General features: G+C 50.2%; 1 protein-coding gene across 2 annotated transcripts in view; it reads right to left on the bottom strand.

The window, feature by feature from the left end:
• The window catches only part of CPNE3 (copine 3), a 76,568-nt gene that overhangs the window by 48,286 nt on the left and 3,718 nt on the right, over nt 1-24,564 (bottom strand). Inside the window, exon 1 of one of the 2 annotated variants that reach the window (XM_088471397.1) lies at nt 17,930-18,031. The exons of the other annotated variant lie outside the window; for it this stretch is intronic. The gene's annotated coding sequence lies outside the window, so the exon portion shown is untranslated. Of the gene's footprint in view, nt 1-17,929; nt 18,032-24,564 lie in introns of those variants that run through there. 2 annotated transcript variants of the gene reach the window in all.

Here is a 24,564-nt window from a genome sequence, read left to right on the forward strand (position 1 = left end):
ACGGCGGTCCTTGGAGAGCCCTCAGGACCACAGCCAAATCCCAAGGCGCCACAGGTGGAACAAAGGGCGGCTGAATGCGGAGAACACCTTGCATAAAGGTGCGCACATCCGGGATTGTAGCAATCCTACGGTGAAACCAGACAGACAGGGCCGAAACCTGTACCTTCAAAGAAGCAAGGCGAAGCCCATGATCTAGTCCCGCTTGTAGGAAGGCGAGAATCCGAGACAGACGAAACTACCACGGTGCATAACCTCTCGGTCGACACCACTGGAAGAACGTATGCCACACGCGATGGCATATCCTCGCGGAAGACGGTTTCCGAGCTCGCAACATGGTACGCACCACAGAGCTGGAAAACCCCCGGGACCTCAGCATGGCCGTCACAACAGCCACGCCATCAAAGACAGCCGAGTCAGGTCCGGGTGAAGACAAGGACCCTGAGACAGAAGGTCCAGTCGTAGCAGCAACCGCAGAGGACTGACCACGGACAGACCCTGAAGGTCTGAGAACCAGTGCCGTCTGGGCCACGCGGGAGCTATCAACAGGAGCGTCCCTCCTTCCTGTTTGAATTTCCGGATTACCCGTGGAAGAAGGGAGACCGGAGGGAACAGGTATGCGAACCGGAACGTCCACCGGACGGACAGAGCATCCACCAGAGACGCCGCTTCGTCTCTTGTGCGAGACCCGTACACCGGCAACTTGTTGTGCCGGGACGCCATGAGGTCGATCTCTGGAAGACCCCACCTGTCCACCAGCAGTTGAAAAACGTCCGGGTGCAGGGACCATTCCCCCGGATGAACGTCCTGGCGACTTAGAAAGTCCGCCTTCCAATTTAGCACACCCGGGATGAAGACCGCTGATATGGCCGGAAGATTGCGCTCCGCCCAAACCAGGATCCGAGAGACCTCTACGAGAGCCGCCCGACTTCGGGTTCCTCCTTGCCTGTTTATGTAGGCCACGGTGGTAGCGTTGTCCGACTGGACCTGTACCGGGTGACCCTGGAGAAACCGATGTGCCTGCTGGAGAGCATTGAAGACAGCACGGATTTCTAAGATATTTATGGGAAGCTCCGCTTCTGTCGGCGTCCACCTGCCCTGGAACAAGTGTGGACCCAAAACCGCTCCCCAGCCCCGAAGACTGGCGTCAGTTGTCAACAGGACCCAATTTGGAACCCAGAACGGACATCCCTTGTTGAGGTGGGTCGTCTGTAACCACCAAGCAAGGGACAGGCGAACTTCCGGGGTGAGCACAATCGTCTGGGACTTCAGAGACTGAGTCAGCCCGTTCCACTTGGACAGGATCAGGTGCTACAGAGGTCTGGAGTGAAACTGGGCGTATTCCACCATGTCGAACACTGACACCATGGAGCCCAGTAACCTCATCGCCGAGTGTAGGGACACCCGGCGGCTGTGCAGACAACTGCGCACCCTTGACTGTAAAGCAGAGATCTTGTCCTCCGTCACGAAGATCCTTTGCTGTCCCGAGTCCAATAAGGCTCCAAGATGCAGAATCCTCCGAGACGGGATTAGAGTGGACTTCTGCCAGTTGATTAGCCAGCCGTGCCGTTGCAGCAGTGCAATGGTCAGGTCCAAGTGGCGTAACAGGAGCTCTGGAGATCCTGCCACCAATAACAGGTCGTCCAAGTACGGCAACATGCGGACTCCCTGCAGCCGCAGAAAAGCCGCCATGACCGCCATCACCTTGGTGAAAACCCGCGGTGCTGTCGCCAGGCCAAAAGGTAACGCCCGAAACTGGAAGTGGTCGCTGCGGATTGCAAACCTGAGGAACTGTTGATGGCGCAAAAGAATAGGGACATGCAGGTAAGCGTCCTGTATGTCCAATGACACCATGTAGTCCCCAGGCTCCAGCGCCAGAATGATGGACCGTAGGGTCTCCATTCGAAACTTCGGTACCCGCAAAGACCTGTTGAGTGCTTTGAGGTTGAGAATCGGACGATACGACCCATTGGGTTTCTGTACCAAAAAAAGATTTGAATAGAAACCCTGGCCCCTCTGGGAGAATGGAACAGGCACTATAACTCCAGCCTGGAGCATAGTGTGCAATACCTTCCGCAGCTCCGTAGCCTTGTTCCGGTCTGATGGTAGACCCGTGGTGAAGAATCGAGCCGAGGGTCTGTGCCGGAAGGAGAGGGCGTACCCGTGGGAGACCATCTCCAGAACCCAAGTGTCTGTCGTAGTGGTCGACAAACACTGGGCGAACTGCAGCAAGCGGCCTCCCACCCTGGGATCCCCCAAAGGGAGGCCCGGACAGTCAGGCCGCAGGCTTGTCATCTGGCTTGGGGGCCGGACGTCTGGTACTCCATGCCTGCTTCCGGGGCTTGACCGATTTCTTAGGGCCAGCCTGTCGAGGAAACGACTGTGGTTTGGGCCTGCCCTGGGCCCTAGATGACCGAAAACCAGAACCAGAAGGAGCAGCGGCCGACGGGAGACAAGCCGATTTGGCTGCCGCCAGCGTGGCCACAATCTTATCCAGATCCGGACCGAAGAGAACTTCTCCGGTAAACGGCAATGCCTCCAGACCCTTTTTGGAATCTGCGTCCGCCTTCCAGGATCGCAGCCACAAGGTGCGACGAGCAGCTACCGCTGCTGAAGAAATCCTAGATACCAGAGTACTAATGTCTAGGGCCGCCTCGTTGATGTAGGTGGCCGAATCACGGAGATTGCCAATCAACTCCGCCTGTTCGGCCGGACAGTCGGAATCCAAAGAAGCCTCTAATGAATCCGCCCAGCGCTCCATCGCTCTGGCAACCCAGCAAATGGCCATAGCCGGCCGTGCTGCCCCCCCCCCCGCAAGGGAATAAGCGGACTTCAGGCAGATCTCCACCTTGCGGTCCGTAGCATCCTTAAGGGAGGACATGGATGGCATCGGCAATGTGGCACTACGGACAAGACGGGTCACGTGAGAATCCACCTGTGGAGGGGATTCCCACTTTGCAAAATAATTATCCGTGAACGGATAAGCCACCGCCAGGCGTCTCTGCGGCTGGTATCTTTTGCCAGGCTGTTTCCACGCCTCCTCTAAATGGTCCACCAACTGACCCGAAAGAGGAAAGACTGTGGCATCGCCCTTCACATCTTTGAAAAAGGCATACTTAGATTTAGCCGCTGGGGGAACTTCGTCCTCAATCACCAAGGCTGTGCGGACCGCCCGAATAAGTCCAGGAATATATACTTTGGACTTCGCATCAGCGTCCTTAGCATGGAGAGGTTCCTGATCGTAAGGATCCAGAATCTCCCCATCATCAGACGTCCCCTCGTCATCCTCATAAGGAGCCGACAGAGACGCCACCGGCCGTTTATGCGGCCGCATCACAGACTCCCCTTGCAACACATCCGACAAGTGCTGTACAGAACTCGTCAGGGAGTTAACCCACGCTGGCTCCTGAGAAACCGGGAGCGGGGAAATAGGGAGACTGTGGGGTACCACCAATTGTAGTGGGAAACCCTGCATGGGTGATGACACCACTGACTGCTGGGACAAACCCATCGGTGTAAACGCGGGCTGCGGAGCTAACTGGCCCACTAAGGCTGTAAGCGCTTGAGCGAAACAAGCCCAGGGCGGCTCCTGTACCGGTGCAGTAACCGTAAGAGGCCGCGCCATAGACAAACACTGCCGGCAGAGGCCCTCCGCGCTACCCTCCCCCTCCGCTAACGGTACTTTACACATAGTACACTGTAGCCGGAGGGGAAAATCACTTTCAGACATGATGGCACCACGTATGTGACCCCTCTCACCAATTATATATTTAAGAGGCGAGAGACTACCCTGCAGCACCGCACCGCAAGGGCTTAGCAGAAAAAACAGGGACAGTATAAAGCTGACAGTTTAGAAAAAAAGTTACAGGCAGCAGCGCTAGCACAGTCACATACAATGCAGAGAAATAACAATTCCTGCACTAACAGCGCTGATCACTCAACTACACAGACACAGGGCCTGGTAGGACACAGCGCTGCATACACAGACCGGACCACAGCGGAGGAGAGGTTTGCGGGGGGACCCAGACCACGATGCTTCCAATGCAGGCTTCCAGCAGCGTTCACCATGCTTCAGAAAAGATGGCCACCGAGGAGCAGAGAGAAGGCTGGCCTGGGGGAGGAGCGCTGACACAGGGCCAGTCAGCACAGCGCAGAGAGGGCTGTGTGCAGCGGGGGAGGCGCCGGCTGTGAGACAGGGAAGGAGCGCTCCCCTGGCATGCATTTAACCCCTGGGACGCCGCAGCGCTACCGCTCTGCTGCGGTCCGCTGTCCCAGGGGGTAGTGGAAGCTTAGGTTGGTCGCCTGGCTCCACGCTGCAGCCAGTCCCCAGGGAGCCCCCTGCCTGGGGACTTAGGACCATGTGATCAGCGGGGACCCCCCGCGGGACCCCGCTGCTTACCTCTGTCCCCCTTGAATCCGGCCATGGTCCGGAACATCTGGGGTCACCGCTAGCTGTGACCCCATATGTCCACCAGCATCCCCGGATTAGTACCAGCGTTCTGGTACCGGCGGGGTGTAGGGAAGACAGCATGGACGTCAGGACTGACTGTCCATGCTGTTCATCCAGATGTGCAGCCACAGCTGCATGAAGAAAAAGCTTCAGGGGCTCTTCTAAGCCCCCCTCTAGCAGGTGTCTCCGACTACGACCGGGCACCAAACGAAACTGAGATGCCTTGGCTCGGGGGCGGGGTATAGGAGGGGGACCTAGTGCATCCTGGGAGGCTGAAAGCTTAACTCTTTGGTGCCCGATGACTGACGTCACACCTATACCCCAAGGTATCCTGTGGATACCCTATGGACCCTGAAGTAGAAATAAGGTTATTGTAGACAATAGTCATCATGTCTTAATCTGTTTAATCTTTTACCGCCAATTACAAAATAAAGGAGCATTAAAAGAAACCCACACAACGGGTTCAGGAATAGTTTATTTCCTTCTGTGATTTTTAAATTAAATTTACATTGAACTGATTTTATTACATGTTACCATTGTGTTCTATACGACTGTAATTTCACTTCATTACATTTGATGCTTTGTAATAAAATTATTGAATTGATACTAACGAATATGTCGTTGGTATTTAACATTCCTTACCCCTCTGGCATGGTACAGAGACGTCCCCCTCCTCTGTGGCATCCTCCAGGCTGTTGCTGGAAGCCCATCGCTGTTGCGTCATGTGCAACGGCCAGTCTCGCATGCACATGACATTTTCACCCAGCAGGAACCCGGCAGTGCCTTGAAGGCTTCGCTGAAGCCAGAAATGCTGTTGCTGGGTCACCATTGCCGGCAATGAGGACCGTATCTCTCTCGCCATCAATAGATGGTGTAAGCGTACAGTGACATACAGTCGTTTGATAAATAATGAATGAAGGATATAACCCCCTTTAGTGAGTGCTAAAGGGGTTATGTCTCATTGTGAAATGGGGCCTTTAGTCATTATAGATGCCCATACACAACCATATCCAGCCACTATACCCCAGTGACCAGATCTGTGTTCAGTTTGGCCACTCATGTATTATATAAAGAACTATTGCTTCATTACTTATGTTTTTCTATCAATTTGTTGCTGATGTTGTGTTTCCAATTTACATACTAAATCACAAAAAAAAAAAAAATCACCAGGAAAAATTTTATGGAAAAATACTTTACAGAAATTAGGTTATTCCCAATATTTCTGTCTACATTTTACAGATCATCAATGATTGTTGAGTGGGCAGCAAATTGCAGGTACAGTTACAGTATGTGAATAAGGGTAGATGTACTATTGGAGATAGATAAAATACAAACCAATCAGCTCCTAACTCATTTTTCAATCACAGCCTGTAAAATGACAGTTAGGATCTGATTGGTTGGTACTTTATCTCCGTCCACTTAACCTCTCTCCAAGGGTACATTTCCCCTTAAATATGTAAATGCAGAGTTATACATAAAATATAGGAGTAATACATTAATTACCTATGATTGAGTAATACAGTAAAACCCTGTTGATACAGGTGTATATTATAAATCACTTTTACAAAAGTTCATGCTGATGGGGATTTTTTTCATAGGTGCTTTCCTGAAATTATTTACCAGTTTAAAAGGGGAAGCAGTCGGAAAGGCTTCCTGACTGTCTAATCTCTGCAAGGCACTGATGACAGGCGTCGATATCCTGACGCCTATCATTAGATCTACGCCGGGAGCCCGACACCCGGCTTACCGATCGAGGTAAGCCGGACGCGGACAGCCGCAGGGGGGTGGAGGGTTAGGTTAGGGGCTCCCGAGGGGGACTTAGGGTTAGGCACCCCCCGGGAGGTTAGGTTTAGGCTAGGGGGAAGTGGGGGGGGGGGGGGTTAGGGTTTGGCACCCCAGGGGGAAGGTTAGGGTTAGGCACCCCCCCGAGGCACTTAGGTTTAGGCAGCGGGGAAGGGAGGGGGGTTAGGTTTAGGCACCCCTAAGGGAGGGTTATTAGGTTAGTTATACTTACCCTAAGGACGATCAGGATTTCCTCCTCTGTCGGGCTGCCGCTGTCGAGATTAGTACCACCGGCCGAATACTGAATTCGTTTAAAGTGCAAGTAAAACCACCATTTGAAATTGAATTGAAATCTGTGGCCGATTCAGAGCCGGACGCTCTGACAGAGCGCTCGCTCTGAATCAGGGCCGTCCCTCTGAATTTAAGAGCGGCCTCCTGGCCGCTAGCATACCTGTGGGTGACCACCCACAGCTACAGCGAGCGGCCAAAATGATGGTCGCGATGGTCAAGACCATCGTGACCATCGGGCTTGCAACGAGACCCTTGCGGTAGGGTCTCGTTGCCGCAAGCCCTGGAGTGCTTTTGGCTCTATCAGAATTAGGCCCTGTATTTGATTTGAAACTCCTGCACCCTATGGAGGGTATTCTGCCTATAACAGCCACCCACTGTTCCCTTAGTGTTAGACGGTCACCGGGTCTTATACCTCAGAACAGTAGGGGCTTATGCAACAGATAGGAGATCACTAGGTATATTGGCTGGAGTAGGAAGAGATACTTAAAAGGGTCAGGGTAATAGCAGAATCAAAATCAGCATCCACATGGTTAATAGCAGTTAAGCCGCGTATCCACTACGCGATATTAATGGACAACTGAACGATAACAATATCGTTATGTCTTTACACTGTCGCATAGTGGATACGCGGCTAACGTCCAGTTAGCAAACAGGTTTTAGCAGACAGCAACAATAATCCACACAGCAAGACTTGCAAATGTAGTAGCAGCCCAAAATCCAGCACAGCACTATATATAATCATCCACAGGGTTAATAGCAGGACAGCTAATCTGGATAGCAAACAGGTGATTTAGCAGATGGCAATAATAGTCCACCCAGCAAGACTTGCAGATGTAGCAGAGATGATATTCACTGTCAGCATCGGTGTGCAAGGTGTAGGTTTTCATAATACTTGCAGTTAGTAGAAACAATAATTAAGGTTCCACAAGAACGAAGTAATCGGGAACAGACACGGCTGGACATATGCAGAGCAGGAGACCAGAACAATGATACACATGAAACGGACCAGCAAAACAAGGTATAACTAATACCTCTTTTCCACCAAAAACCCAGGTCCGACCTGGGTTTTTGGACATGGTTCCAACCCTGGTCAGACCCATTTACACTGCACCTTTGATCTGGGTTACTCCCAGGTCAGCCCTGTTCACACTGAACTCAGGTCTGCCCTGCTAAACCTGTGAGGTCATAAAAAGTGGGAGGTGAATGCTCCACAACCACCAATCCGCTCATTTTAGGCATGATCCAGGTCAGATAACCCGGGTTGCACCGTTTACACTGCACCACTTCCTGGGTCCATCCTAGGTCCAACCCTGGTAGCTACCTGGGTTGGATTGCAGGGTCACTTGACCCAGGTTATTTTTCAGGGACCCTTTTACACTGAGCTGCGACCCGGGTAGACCCAGCAAAAACCCAGGTTTTTGCTCTGGTGTAAAAGGGGTATAACACTGGCAAGGAATGCTGGGAGTGAATGCAAAATATCAGGAAGAGGAACCAATGCAACCATCCTCCTAATTGCAATACAGATGAAATGCATACACACTAAGAGCTAGATTGCAAACTGGCTGCAGCTGAAAGCTTCCACAATACTGACAGCTTTCTTGCTGCCCAGCAATAACCAGCACTAGAAACTTCTAAGGCTGTCAAAAATCCTGGTAGCAGATCGTAACAGTACACTCCCTTGAGGAGAAACCCAGGGCCCCATTGCACCTGGCTTACTAGGGAACTGAAAAAATGCTCTTTTGAGCCTGGGGGCATGAATGAACCTCTCTGTAACCCACAACCTCTCCTACAGATTGTATCCCTTCCAGTGTACCAGAAACTGAAGCCGACCTCTCATCCACCTGGAGTCTAGAACCTTATCCACTTCAATGTCTTGATGACCCTGTATCAAGACTGGAGCTGGGTTTCTAGGAGCATGAACACGGAACCGGTCGGAGAACATGACTGGCTTGAGCAAAGAACAGTGGAAAGTACTGTTAATCTTAAGGGAAGTTTGTAACCTCAAGCGGAATGCCACTTCGTTAACCTGTTGTATTATTCTGAAAGGACCAATGTACCTGGGGCCTAGTTTCTGAGATGTCTGATGGAGTTTGATGTTTTATGTGGACAACCAAACCAATTTTTCCACCTTGAAGTCACACGGTCTTCATAGCTGGTCAGTAGAAACACAGGCACGATAAGATGCCCTTAGGAGAGTCTGATGAACCCCCTTCCAGATGGCCCAAAGTCGAACGATGGAAGGCAGCAAATTGGATGCCTGTTGTAGTGGCTCAAAGGAATCAGCCCTTGGATGGATTCCGGTAATACAGAAGAATGGTAAGACTAATGTATCAAAGTTGCAAACATTGTTGTACACATACTTGGCCAAAGGCAAATACTCCATCCAGTTGTTCGGATACTTGGGAGACGTAACATGGGAGGTATTACTCAAATGGTTGATTACTCCAATGGTTGATTTATCCGCTCGGGCTGCCAGTTGGATTGCGGGTGATACCCAAAAGATAGACTCACATCTGACCTTGAGAGCTGCACAAAAAGATCTCCAAAATGCCACCACAAATTGAGATAAACACAATGTCTTGTGGGAGGCAATGTAGTCAGAATATTTGCTGCAAAAATAATCTGGAAAGTGTCTTTGCGAAGGGTAATCCTGTCAGTGGAACGAAGTGGGCCATCTTACTGAAACGATCTACGGCCACCCAGATGGTATTACACTGGCCTGACCTTAGAAGGTCCACAATAAAGTCCATGGTAATCTGAGACCATGGTTTCTGAAGTAATGGCAGAGACAGAAGATGTCCAGTAGGTTCTCTGCGGGGAACCTTGTTCCTGGCACGGATATCACAACTCTGTACAAACTCTCATGTGTCCCATTGATGGCCACCACATCGAACGAGACAAGAGTTCCAAGGTTTTTGCCACCCCAGGATGTCTAGAGGCACTTTTGGTATGGAACTGTGAGAGAACTGCTGCCTGAAGATTCTGTCGAATAAACAAATGCCCAGCCAGATTCTTGGGCAGTACGTGGTCCTGAAAAGCACAAATCTGGGCTGCGAGGTCTTGGGCCAAACCAGCATGGATAATTGTGGACAAAATAATAGATTTCACTGGCATCACTGCAGTTTGGACTGACTGAAATCGGCATGACAGCATCTGCCTTGACATTCTTTGATCCTGGTCTGGTGGTACTAATAAAATTGAATCTGGCAAAAAATAGTGCCCACCACACCTGCCTGGGACTTTGCCTTTTAGCTGACTCAATGTAGGCTAGACTTTTGTGGTCCATGTAGACAGTGAAGTGATGTCTAGCACCCTCCAACCAATGTCGCCAGTCTTCAAAGGCCCATTTACTAGCTAAAAGCTCCCGATTCATCATAATTAGCCACTGCTCAGGAGAACTTTCTGGATAAAAAGGCACATGGATGAAGTCTAGAGTCCTGTGGGTCCTTTTGAGATAGGACAGCGCCCATTCCAATCTTAGAAGCATCAAACTCCACCACAAACGGCAATGCTGGGTCTGGGTGCCGAAGAACGGATGCTGATGTGAAGGCCGCTTTGATGTTGTGGAAGGCCTGAATAGCTGCTGGAGACCAATGGACAGTATCTGCATCTTTCTTTGTCCACTGCACAATGGGATCTACAATGGAGGCAAATGACCAGATAAATCTCCGGTAACAGTTGGCAAACCCAAGGAAGCGCCGAATGGCCTTCAGAATGATCATGTCCACTCTAGCACCACCTTGAGTTTACCGAGGTCCATAGCAAACCCACTGGGATTGATGACATATTCCAGGAATGATACTTCAGTCTATTCAAATTCACACTTCTCAAATTTGGCATGTAGGTGGTTCTCCCGTAACTTTTGCAGTACCTGGCGGACATGGGCACGGTTTGTCTCAAGAAAAGTTGAATAGGTCATGTCGTCATCTAGGTAGACAACCAGGAAATGAGCCAGGAACTTACGGAGGATGTCAATGATATAGTCTTGGAAGACTGCAGGAGCATTGGCCAGACCGAACGGCATTACAAGGTACTCGTAGTGTCCTGAGAGTGTTAAATGCCTTCTTCCATTCATCTCCATCTTTGATCTGTGCGATGCTTATAATCTCATCCAGATCAATCTTGGAGAAGATGGTGGCATCCCGGAGCTGATCAAACAGTACGGAAATAATTAACAAAGGGTTAGAATACTTAATGGTGACTCTGTTGAGCCCTTTATAATCAATGCAGGGTGGACGGATTAATCCCTTGCCAAGGTTCTCTTTGATATAGTCCTCTATGGCCTCAGACTCCGGAATGGAGAGGGCATATAACCTGCCGAAACTTGGCTCCGGTAACTAGCTCGATGGCACAGTCATATGGACGATGCGGATTGAGAGTATCAGCTTTCTGCTCGGAGAAGACATCTAAAAAGTGTTAAAGTTATGGTATTGGATTAGAAACAGATTGTAGGCCCGTATGGGAATGGTAAGGCAACCCTTGGAGCACTTTAGATCCCACCGCAGAACCTCGCCTCTCCCAATCGATGACAGGATTGTGAGTCTTCAGCCAAGATAGTTTAATTATGATAAGAGCCAGAGGACAGTGGATAAGGTAGAAAGACAGGTGCTCAGTATGCAGGACCCCGATTGAATAGCAGAAGAGGATGTGTCTGCCTCTTCACCTGACCGTTGAGCAAGCGTTGTCCATCTAGTCCACAAATGGAAATCGGAGACTCCAGTACCTCTGCAAGAATGCCAATAGACTAGACGTAGGCAAGATCCAAGAAATTTCCTGCAGCTCCACTGTCCTGGAAGGCCGAGGCCTTGACCTGCTTAGCTCTGACTAATATGCGCACTGAAATAAGGACAGAATTTGCCATTGACATAGCTGACAGGCTCAAGTGGATCTCTCCCACATCACTTAGGCTCTGTCGATTCCAGACTTCTGAGGACAGGAACGTGCTTGGTGCCCCTTGCCACCACAGTAGAGACAGACCCATCTACGTGTCTTCTCCTCGGCTGGCAAAAGTACGGGAAAGTGGGGATGGATCCTCCTTCTCCATCCTTCATTTTTTGATACATCAATCTACCCATATGGCCAACTGCATCAAGGCACCAAGGAGCTCGGTGACTGATACTGCACCAAATGATCTTTTATCTGTTCAGTTAGGCCTAAACGGAACTGAAATGCTGGGTCATTCCAACTGCAATCGTTGGTAATGCAGTTGGTAGAAGCAAGAAATAAGGTTCCACAAGAACGTAGTAACTGGGAACAGACACGGCTGGGCAGAAGAGCAGAACAACGATACACATGGAACGGACCAGGTAGCAAATCAAGGTATAAGCCATCACCGGCAGGGAATGCAATATAAAAGGAGCCAATGCAACCATCCTCATAATTGCAATAAGCTGAACTACATACAAACTGAGAGCTAGTTTGCAAACGGTCTGCAGCTGAAAGCTCTGCAGCCTAGCAACAGCCAGGACTTGAAACTGCTAAGGCTGTTAGAAATCCTGGTAGCTGATCGTAACAGTATTATATGAAATTAGTGTGTATATTAAGTTAAATGTGTCCACCATGTTCTCTCACTCTTCTGAAGCAGGGAGGAGTTTATATAGCTAAGCAGGCAGAGAATGAGAAGGGATATGGGCCCTCATTCAGAGCCGCTCGTAAGCGGCAGTACGCTCGTTCCGAGCGATATTTGCACATCCGCGCATGCGGTTTTTAGTACGCATGCGCGAACCAGTCAGTGCGGCCGAAAATCGTTTGTTCGCTATATAGCGAGTGCCTGCTAATTTGAGTGACAGAATGAGGCGTATGTGGGTGGTAACAGGGGAAGGTGCTTGAAAAGGGGGAGTGGAGATCAGAACGCAGGCGTGCTTAAAGGTCAAAGCGGGCGTTTTATGGGTGTGCATAATTAATACAGCAGCGTCATTCACCACGTCACTGGGTTATTTTATAGTCAGAACTGCTCGCAATATTGTGGTTGAAAAAACCAACCACAAGAATAGCGAGCAGTTCATACGCTGTTCGATGTACTCGATTAATCTAATAAATAGCGGACATGACGTATGATGCGAGCGGCCAGGGGGCGTTTTTATCAAATAAACGAGCGTATGTTTTGCTCGCTCGTTCAGACATGGAGGCGGCAACAGACCGCAAAGAGCGAACGGTTCATTTGAATAGCCACCCCCTTTTTATGAACGAGTGAGCGTTAATTGCGAGCGGCTCTGAATGAGGGCCATGGTCTAAAGATCTACAGTAAAAAGATGACAATGTCTAGATAGATACCAGATGTCGACAGGGTCAAACTGTCGACACACTACAGGTCGACATGCAAGAAGGTTGACGTGTACAAATGGTCGACTGTGTTAAACGAATGACACAAAGATGGTCGACATTGGTTTGATTAGGTTAGGTTTAGGCAGACGGTTAGGGTCAGGCACCAAGGGGAGGGTTAGGGTGAAGATTAGGGTTAGAAAAAAAAAAAAAAAGTGTCAACCGTTTTTGTGTCAACCAATTGACCCTGTCGACCTTCTTACATGATGACCTTTTGTCCCTGTCAACCTATTGGCTGTCTAACATTTGGGGCCAAATGTAATAGGGTGAGAGTTTAGAAAATGTGAGAGTTTAGCAGTAAACTCTCACATTGGTTGAGTTTTATCTTCAAAATGGGAAAATATCTGAATGAAATTTTAAATCGTGACAGTTTTTTTAAGTAAAAAAAACATGCAAGTTCGCTCTGTTACTTTGTTTTTGGACACTATTACATTGGCAAAGTTTAAAAAGTGTCAGAAACTCTCACCCTATTACATTTGGCCCCAGGTGTCTATCTAGACATTGTCTGCCTATCTAGACACTGTACATCTTTCAATCCACACCTGAGAAACAGACTTGCAGTCTTGCTGTAGAAGTCGACCATCTGGTGTCAACCTATCGACTGTTGATTTTTTTTATACAACACCCACTACTTAATCCTCCTTTCTTTTGAGCTACTGACAAAGGGGCTTATCTAATAGGGTGCGAGCTGCAGCCGCTGATGGAACTCCTGCGAGTATTGGTATCTCTTTCAAAATGATTGCTGCTTTACAAATATGGGAAGACTCACAGGAGTTCCCGCAGCGGCTACAGCTCGCACCCTATTACATAAGCTCTAAAATATGAATGCATGGTTACAAGTAACATGTACTTTCACCAGTTCATGGGTTTATTTTACGTTTATTATGTTTTGCAGAAGTTTAATAACAGCAACAACAATACCCTGTGTACAAAATTAAAAAAAATAGCTAAGCGCACAATAGTCATACTGTAAGCTAACTAAAGCAGACAGAGACAACATTGCTTTGCATTATATTATATAACTATGGGAATGATGCCAGACCACTGTATAGCCAGAAGGCAGTCAGCAGAGCTAGCTGAGGTCATGCAAGGTAAACAGGACAAACACCTGCCTGGAGCAAATGACAAAATGCAAATACTGTATACTGTACCAGGGAAAGCCAAAACCTATGCTAGTTAGGCCGGGTACACATCAGAACGACGGGCAATTGGCACAATGGCTGACCCAATTTCCCTTGAGCCCAGAACAAATGATATTGAGCATAATTGATTTAATGTGATGTTTGCTTGTATACGATTTATCGTTGCTCCTGTACACACTAGAACAACCATCTCTAAAGCAGTGGAACGATATATCGCCTGGTCGTCCAGTTGGCCATACACACTACACGATGTTCACGATATATGTTCTGGTTGACCATGCTGCATGGCCAGCCAGTGTATGTCGTATACGACACGCGGGAGCACACAATTGTGCATACACACTACACAATATACACAAATTGTCATTCCAATTTCACAAATTGTGCCAATATCATTCTAGTGTGTACCTGGCCTTACAATTGCATCATCTTTTTTACTAATAAAAAAGACAGAGCTTATTGGTTCAATGAGCTTATTTCCTCTACAAAGATTTGGGGGGATATTGTGACTCTGTATGCCACCCAGCCATGACTCTGTAGCTACAGTACTGTGAGGACTGCTGCATGGTAGGTCCCCATTTTGTTGAGCTGCATTGCATAGTATAACGTAGAGGACTGGAGGCGGACTACTGCTTAAATTCAAGTCACACCCACTCCAGACTGGTTACAACACTCAACCCCCTCCCCCCTTCTGCTATCCATATGGTTAGTTTCTACTCATCACCTGTATTTGCCAAGGCTTGGTTATGAAGCATGGCAGGTGATAGCCACGGGGGAGGGGGGCCTAGGTAACCCCCCAGGAGGGTTAGGGTCAGGCTAGGGGAAGAGGGAGTTAGCATCAGGCACCCCCCGGGAGGGTTATGGTGCGGGGAAGGTTAGGTTTAAGCACCCCTGGGAGGAGGATAGGGTTAGGCACTAGGGGGGAGGTTAGAGTTAGGCACCCTTAAGGTAGAGTTATAGGTCTTACTCACCTCTGTCGAGATCTTCATGTGCCGGCCTTTCATCCTCCGGTAATTCATACCGATTCCGCTGTATGCCCAGGTGTAGCATGAGCATGGTCCCACAAATTAAGCACTAGTGGGCAGCACGTGGATTAAGTTTGTGGATATGCATTGAACTTAAGTAGAGCATAGAGGATGTCAGATGAAAAGAGTTCCCAATAAAAGTAAGTGGGTGTGGTAAATGAGCCTCAACCGGACTACAATCTAGGACTCCACAAATCCCAAGTAACAGGTTAACATGCGCGTCTACAGTATTACAGATGTATCACTTTCTTTGGCACCTTTATTAAAGTGTACATTGCTCACATATGTGGTCAAATCAGTTAAGATTCAGCTATTCAGTCCCTTGGGCCTATTGTCCTTGCAGCCTGTTAGTGCCATTAGAAGATGACCTCACACACGCAGGCTGACAATACTCAACTATCCACTGACTGAAAATTATCCTCTCAATTTTGAAAGGATCATTATCGGAGATTGTGGTAATATTCAACCCACATACACTGCCGTATTAGCCAAATTACCAGGAATCGTCACCTACCAACATATTTACAGACTGTGGGAGGAAACCGGAAGAACCCCACAAGGGAAGAATATAATAACTGCCCTGCCCCCGTGAAAGTGATGTGAGAGTGTGCGCTGTAATTGTGATTAGAGATCCTGCAGCTGCCTTAAATTGTGAGCAAATGAGAAATGTCTGGCTGCTGCGTCAGGTCAAAATTATAAAATCATTTGTCAACCATTAGCCCCGTTTTGATAACCACTCTGGAAATGTCCTGACTGTAATTCTATAACCGATGTGTCTGCACATAAATGCAGCTGTTTGGAAACAAAAAAAAGAATTTGGAGCACACAATGGCACAGGAGTTGGCTATGCTGCTCAACACTGAAGTCATGGGTTCAATTTTCACCAAGGCTCTATCTGTGTGCAGTTTGTATGTTCTCCCAGTATTTGCATTGGTTTTCTCTTGGTACTCCCTATTTCTTACCACAATCAAAAAAACATACTGTTACTGTAGGTTAATTAGCATCTGACAAAACTTCACCCTACTGCAGAGGTTCCCTAACAGTCCTCAAGACACCCTAAAGCCGGGTATACACTAGACAATATGGCAGATCGGACGACATATCGTTCACATCGGCCAGTGTGTACCGGCTGTGTCGCTGATGATGCTAGGTCCGATTGGCAATATCGTCAGCAGGGGCCATGTTGCCGAATGCAGCATGGCCCCCGCCGTCGCTCCCAACATCACAAATTGTGTATGCACTTGCCGATGCTGGGACCCCCGCCGGGTCACGTCGCAAACGAGATCGTGCTGGGTACACATTGTTTAGTGTGTACCCAGCATAACAGTCCAGGTTTTAAGGATAACCATGCTTGGGCACAAGTGACTTAATTAGTACTTCAGTCTTTCGATTTAACCAACTGTGCTCAACCATGGATATCATTAAAACCTGGACCGTTAGGGTGCCTTGAGGTCAGAGCTTGGGAACCTCTGCCATAGTGTGCGTGCATGTGGTATGAAATACAGATTGTTAGCTCCACTGTGACAGGGACTGATGTGAATGCCTAATACCCATTTCGAAAAGATAACCTATTACCAGAGTTTTAAAGAGAACGTTGATACCCCTTTCAGACAGAAATGTCACTAAAACCCGGCTTTTACCCAGCATTTGAGTCCTGGGTCGCTTTGCTGGTCTAAGCCTTACCCCCCCTTTCACACAGAAAAGCAAATTACCGGTTCAAGTATTTCTACCCGGTAATTTGCTGATCAACACAGGTCCTTTTTCTGTGTGAAAGGGTCAACCCAGGTCAAAATTCCCAGCAATGTCAACCCGGGTTGACTCTCTCACACAGAAGAAATACCCATTTTGACTAGCAAAATACCAAGTACAAATACTTGAACCGGTAATTTGCTTTTCTGTGTGAAAGGGAGGGGGAGGGGGTTTCAGGCTAGGACTGGCAAAACGACCCAGAACTCAAATGCTCTGTAAAAGCCAGGTTTTAGGGACATTTCTGTCTGAAATGGGTATCAGCGTTCTCTTTAATACCCCTTTTACACCAGAGCAAAAACCTGGGTTTTTGCTGGGTCTACCCGGGTCGCAGCTCAGTGTAAAAGGGTCCCTGAAAAATAACCCAGGTCAAGTGACCCAGCAATCCAACCCAGGTAGCTACCAGGGTTGGACCCAGGATGGACCCAGGTAATGGTGCAGTGTAAACGGTGCAACCCGGGTTATCTGACCTGGGTCATGCCTAAAATGAGCGGATTGGTGGTTGTGGAGCATTCACCTCCCACTTTTTATGACCTCACAGGTTTAGCAGGGCAGACCTGAGTTCAGTGTGAACAGGGCTGACCTGGGAGTAACCCAGGTAGACCCAGCAAAAACCCAGGTTTTTGCTCTGGTGTAAAAGAAGTATAAATAGGTCTGACCTGGGTCTGACCAGGGTTGGAACCATGTCCAAAAACCCAGGTCGGACCTGGGTTTTTGGTGGAAAAGAGGTATAAGACTCTGTGCATTATGTGTGCACAAACTGTGAATAAATTAAACTCTCCACAATGAATAATGCAATAAGAGCTTTATTGTAAAAGGAAGCAGTCACTTTCCTAGATTGTAATAACTCAGAGGTTCCCACACTTGGTCCTCAAGGCACCCTAACATTCCAGGTTTCAAGGATATCCATGGTTGAGCACAGATGGCTAAATCAAATTGACTGAAGTACTAGGGTGTGCCATGGAGTATGCTTACCGCAAAATTAAGGATGACTCTGAAAGAGACAGCTTTGTTCTATTTAATGCAGGCGGCGACTGTGGAACTTATAAGACTTTCATCTGAGGGGCTGGGAAGTGTGTATTGGTGGTAATTGGGGGCAGTAGGCTGAAGCTTTGCCTAGAGTACCGAGAAACCTTGCACCGGCCCTGGGCAGAAGTAGGCAGACTGCTTCTTACCTGCTGTGTTGGCCAATCAGGTACAGATGTGTCCACATCCACCTGTCCTCCAATCGTGCCAAATAGCCCCGTTGGGCGTACCATGGACTTTGTGACTGAGCTATGCCAAGCGTCCCGCCAGAGACTTTTTCATAAAATATGCATCTTACTTGCATCCCTAATGTGACAAAATAACAATGCATGGGTACCCTGAATACTGACGCTGGCATTTCAGCTTGAGTAGCTTCTCAGTCGCTAATCTGAGTAAAGAGACAAAAGGCAGAGGCCCGACACGTGCGACCTTCGCCATGCCTTGCGCCACGCATCATTATGTTTAATCTGCGACTTTATACCAAAACCTGTGCAACAAAGAAAACTAATCCCAAAAGCTCAGGAAAAGTACTAAAATACGGAAATTGCTTCCCACGGCGAAGTGTCTAAGCAGCGTAATGCATCTCGCGACATATGGCTGTATGAGGACACATCTGTTCATGAATAAACAGAAATTTAAGGATATTTGGAAATATGTTATATCCACATTTCTCTGAAAAGTTGTAGAATAATAAGCTAAAAATAAAATGTACTTATAATATGAGATATGGTAAGAACTTACCCTTGTTATCTCTATTTCTACGAAGTCCATAGGGTTCCACAGGATACCTTGGGGTATAGGTGTGACGTCAGTCGCAGGGCACCAAAGAGTTAAGCTTTCAGCCTCCCAGGATGCACTAGGTCCCCCTCCTATACCCCGCCCCCGGGCCAAGGCACCTCAGTTAGTTACCAAGCCATAGGCCGGAGGAGGAGAAGGAAGAGAGAGAACAAAGATCTGGACACATACAAGAATCACATTCTCACCAGAGGGAGACGGAAAACCGGTGACCAGAGCAAAGCCCATCTGCAGCACAGGTGCGACAGGGCGGGAGTCCTGTGGAACCCTATGGACTTCGTAGAAATAGAGATAACAAGGGTAAGTTCTTACCATATCTCATATTTTCTACTTCAGGGTCCATAGGGTATCCACAGGATACCTTGGGGATGTCCCAAAGCAGTATCCTTTAAGGGTGGGGACGCTCCTGTGCAGAAAGGAGAATCCGCCGCCAGAAGGAAGCATCCTGAGAGGCGAAGGTGTCAAACCTTTAATACCTCACGATGGTATGGACAGAAGACCACGTAGCAGCCTTGCAGATCTGAACTGCCGAGGCACCACGTCGAGCTGCCCACGAAGGACCCACAGACCTAGTGGAATGAGCCTTCAGAGAAGGAGGGACCGGTAGGCCTTCATGAAGATAAGCTTCAGAAATAGCCATACGGATCCAGGCTGCCAAAGTTTGCTTTGAAGCAGGCCAACCCTTTTTACGGAAGCCAAAGAGGACAAACAAAGCGTCCGACTTCCTAAACGAAGAAGTGCGGTCAACATTAGTCCTTAAGGCCCGCACAACATCCAAAGAGGCCTCACCCACGGAAAGACCCGGTGAGTTAAAGGCCGGAACAACTATTTCCTCGTTAATATGAAACTGGGAAACAACTTTGGGAAGAAACTCGGGCCGAGTGCGGAGCACTGCCCTGTTCCCATAAAAAACCAAGAAAGGGGGTCTACAAGAAAGAGCCCCTAACTCAGAAACACGTCTGGCCGAAGCAATGGCCAGAAGGAAAACAGTCTTAGCTGTTAGCCATTTAAGATCCACTGAGCCCAGTGGTTCAAACGGCGGTCCTTGGAGAGCCCTCAGGACCACAGCCAAATCCCAAGGCGCCACAGGTGGAACAAAGGGCGGCTGAATGCGGAGAACACCCTGCATAAAGGTGCGCACATCCGGGATTGTAGCAATCCTACGGTGAAACCAGACAGATAGGGCCGAAACCTGTACCTTCAAAGAAGCAAGGCGAAGCCCATGATCTAGTCCCGCTTGCAGGAAGGCGAGAATCCGAGACAGACGAAACTCCCGCGGTGCATAACCTCTCGGTCGACACCACTGGAAGAACGTATGCCACACGCGATGGTATATCCTCGCGGAAGACGGTTTCCGAGCTCGTAACATGGTACGCACCACAGAGCTGGAAAACCCCCGGGACCTCAGCATGGCCGTCTCAACAGCCACGCCGTCAAAGACAGCCGAGTCAGGTCCGGGTGAAGGCAAGGACCCTGAGACAGAAGGTCCGGTCGTAGCGGCAACCGCAGAGGAATGTCCACGGACAGACCCTGAAGGTCTGAGAACCAGTGCCGTCTGGGCCACGCGGGAGCTATCAACAGGAGCGTCCCTCCTTCCTGTTTGAATTTCCGGATTACCCGTGGAAGAAGGGAGACCGGAGGGAACAGGTATGCGAACCGGAACGTCCACCGGACGGACAGAGCATCCACCAGAGACGCCCCTTCGTCTCTTGTGCGAGACCCGTACACCGGCAACTTGTTGTTGTGCCGGGACGCCATGAGGTCGATTTCTGGAAGACCCCACCTGTCCACCAGTAGTTGAAAAACGTCCGGGTGCAGGGACCATTCCCCCGGATGAACGTCCTGGCGACTTAGAAAGTCCGCCTCCCAATTGAGCACTCCCGGGATGAAGACCGCTGATATGGCCGGAAGATTGCGCTCCGCCCAAACCAGGATCCGAGAGACCTCTACGAGAGCCGCCCGACTGCGAGTTCCTCCTTGCCTGTTTATGTAGGCCACGGTGGTAGCGTTGTCCGACTGGACCTGCACCGGGCGACCCTGGAAAAACCGCTGTGCCTGCTGGAGAGCATTGAAGACCGCACGGAGTTCCAAGATATTTATTGGAAGCTCCGCTTCTGTCGGCGTCCACCTGCCCTGGAACAAGTGTGGACCCGAAACTGCTCCCCAGCCCCGAAGACTGGCGTCCGTTGTCAACAGGACCCAATTTGGAACCCAGAACGGACGTCCCTTGTTGAGGTGGGTCGTCTGTAACCACCACGTAAGGGACAGGCGAACCTCCTGGGTGAGCACAATCGTCTGGGACTTCAGAGACTGAGTCAGCCCGTTCCACTTGGACAGGATCAGGTGCTGCAGAGGTCTGGAGTGAAACTGGGCGTATTCCACCATGTCGAACACCGACACCATGGAGCCCAGTAACCTCATCGCCGAGTGTAAGGACACCCGGCGGCTGTGCAGACAACTGCGCACCCTTGACTGTAAAGCAGAGATCTTGTCCTCCGTCACGAAGATCCTTTGCTGTCCCGAGTCCAATAAGGCTCCAAGATGCAGAATCCTCCGAGACGGGATTAGAGTGGACTTCTGCCAGTTGATTAGCCAGCCGTGCCGTTGCAGCAGTGCAATGGTCAGGTCCAAGTGGCGTAACAGGAGCTCTGGAGATCCTGCCACCAATAACAGGTCGTCCAAATACGGCAACATGCGGACTCCCTGCAGCCGCAGAGAAGCCGCCATGACCGGCATCACCTTGGTGAAAACACGTGGTGCTGTTGCCAGGCCAAAAGGTAACGCCCGAAACTGGAAGTGGTCGCTGCTGATTGCAAACCTGAGGAACTGTTGATGGCGCCAAAGAATAGGGACATGCAGGTAAGCGTCCTGTATGTCCAATGACACCAAGTAGTCCCCAGGTTCCAGCGCCAGAATGATGGACCGTAGGGTCTCCATCCGAAACTTCGGGACCCGCAAAGACTTGTTGAGTGCTTTGAGGTTGAGAATCGGACGATATGACCCATTGGGTTTCTGTACCAAAAATAGATTTGAATAGAAACCCTGGCCCCTCTGGGAGAATGGAACCGCCACTATAACTCCAGCCTGGAGCATAGTGTGCAATACCTTCCGCAGCTCCGTAGCCTTGTTCCGGTCTGATGGGAGACCCGTGGTGAAGAAGCGAGCCGGGGGTCTGTGCCGGAAGGAGAGGGCGTATCCGTGGGAAACCACCTCCAGAACCCAAGTGTCTGTCGTAGTGGTCGACCAACACTGGGCGAACTGTAGCAGGCGGCCTCCCACCCTGGGATCCCCCAAAGGGAGGCCCGGACCGTCAGGCCGCAGGCTTGTCATCTGGCTTGGGGGCCGGACGTCTGGTACTCCATGCCTGCTTCCGGGGCTTGACCGATTTCTTAGGGCCAGCCTGTCGAGGAAACGACTGTGGTTTGGGCCTGCCCTGGGCCCTAGATGACCGAAAGGACGATGGTCCCGAACCAGAAGGAGCAGCGGCCGACGGGAGACAGGCAGATTTGGCTGCCGCCAGCGTGGCCACAATCTTATCCAGATCCGGACCGAAGAGAACTTCTCCGGTAAACGGCAACGCTTCCAGACCTTTCTTGGAATCTGCGTCCGCCTTCCAGGATCGCAGCCACAAGGTGCGACGAGCAGCTACCGCTGCTGAAGAAATTCTAGACACCAGAGTACTAATGTCTAGAGCCGCCTCGTTGATGTAGGTGGCCGAATCACGGAGATTGCCAATCAACTCCGCCTGATCGGCCGGACAGTCGGATTCAAAAGAAGCCTCTAATGAATCCGCCCAGCGCTCCATCGCTCTGGCAACCCAGCAAATGGCCATAGCCGGCCGTGCTGCCCCCCCTGCAAGGGAATAAGCGGACTTCAGGCAGATTTCTACCTTGCGGTCCGTAGCATCCTTAAGGGAGGACATGGATGGCATCGGCAATGTGGCACTACGGACAAGACGGGTCACGTGAGAATCCACCTGTGGAGGGGATTCCCACTTAGCAAAATAATTATCCGCGAACGGATAAGCCACCGCCAGGCGTCTCTGCAGCTGGTATCTTTTGCCAGGTTGTTTCCACGCCTCCTCTAAATGGTCCACCAACTGACCCGAAAGAGGAAAGACTGTGGCATCGCCCTTCACATCTTTGAAAAAGGCATACTTAGATTTAGCCGCTGGGGGAACTTCGTCCTCAATCACCAAGGCTGTGCGGACCGCCCGAATAAGTCCAGGAATATATACTTTGGACTTAGCATCAGCGTCCTTAGTATGGAGAGGTTCCTGATCGTAAGGATCTAGAATCTCCCCATCATCAGACGTCCCTTCGTCATCCTCATAAGGAGCGGACAGAGACGCCACCGGCCTTTTATGAGACCGCATCACAGACTCCCCTTGCAACACATCCGACAAGTGCTGTACAGAACTCGTCAGGGAGTTAACCCACGCTGGCTCCTGAGAACCCGGGAGCGGGGAAATAGGGAGACTGTGGGGTACCACCAATTGTCGTGGGAACCCCTGCATGGGTGACGACACCACAGACTGCTGGGACAAACCCATCGGAGTAAACGCGGGCTGCGGAGCTAACTGGCCCACTAAAGCTGTTAACGCCTGAGCGAAACAAGCCCAGGGCGGCTCCTGTACCGGTGCTGTAACCGTAATAGGCCGCGCCATGGACAAACACTGCCGGCAAAGGCCCTCCGCGCTACCCTCCCCCTCCGCTAACGGTACTTTGCACGTGGTACACTGTAGCCGGAGGGGAAAATCACTTTCAGACATGATGGCACCACGTATGTGACCTCTCTCACCAATTAAGTATTAAATAGGCGAGAGACCACCCTGCAGCACCGCACCGCAAGGGCTTTAGCAGAAAGAACAGGGACAGTAATAAAGCTGACAGTTTAGAGAAGAAAAGATTACAGGCAGCAGCGCTAGCACAGTCACATACAATGCAGAAAAATAACAATTCCTGCACTAACAGCGCTGATCACTCAACTACACAGACACAGGGCCTGGTAGGACACAGCGCTGCATACACAGACCTGACCACAGCGGAGGAGAGGTATGCGGGGGGACCCAGACCACGATGCTTCCGTCCAGCGCTTCCAGCAGCGTTCACCATGCGTTCTGGAGAAGATGGCCGCCGAGGAGCAGAGAGGAGGCTGGCCTGGGGGAGGAGCGCTGCCACAGGACCAGTCGGCAGCATGCAGAGAGGGCTGTGTGCAGCGGGGGAGGCGCCGGCTGTGAGACAGGGAAGGCGCGCTCCCCTGGCATGCATTTAACCCCTGGGACGCCGCAGCGCTACCGCTCTGCTGCGGTCCGCTGTCCCAGGGGGTAGTGGAAGCGCAGGTTGGTCGCCTGGCTCCACGCTGCAGCCAGTCCCCAGGGAGCCCCCTGCCTGGGGACTTAGGACCATGTGATCAGCGGGGACCCACCGCGGGACCCCGCTGCTTACTTCTGTCCCCCTTGAATCCGGCCATGGTCCGGAGCATCTGGGGTCACCGCTAGCTGTGACCCCAGACGCCCACCAGCATCCCCGGATCAGTACCGGCGTTCTGGTACCGGCGGGGTGTAGGGAAGACAGCATGGACGTCAGGACTGACTGTCCATGCTGTTCATCCAGTTGTGCAGCCACAGCTGCATGAAGAATAAGCTTCAGGGGCTCTTCTAGCCCCCACTCCAACAGGTGCACCCGACTCCGGCCGGGCACCAAACTAAACTGAGGTGCCTTGGCCCGGGGGCGGGGTATAGGAGGGGGACCTAGTGCATCCTGGGAGGCTGAAAGCTTAACTCTTTGGTGCCCTGCGACTGACGTCACACCTATACCCCAAGGTATCCTGTGGATACCCTATGGACCCTGAAGTAGAAAAATAGATAATCCTTCACCTATCTGATTGCATTCTTGTAATAAAATAAAAAAAATTATATCCAAACAAGAATTTGTTTGACGCTCAATAACAGCAAACACTTACCGTACATGACTAACGTAACGCCATC

This window comes from Taudactylus pleione, unplaced genomic scaffold (genome assembly GCF_031769625.1).
Source record: "Taudactylus pleione unplaced genomic scaffold, aTauple2 ptg000114l, whole genome shotgun sequence".
Lineage (NCBI taxonomy): Eukaryota > Metazoa > Chordata > Amphibia > Anura > Myobatrachidae > Taudactylus > Taudactylus pleione.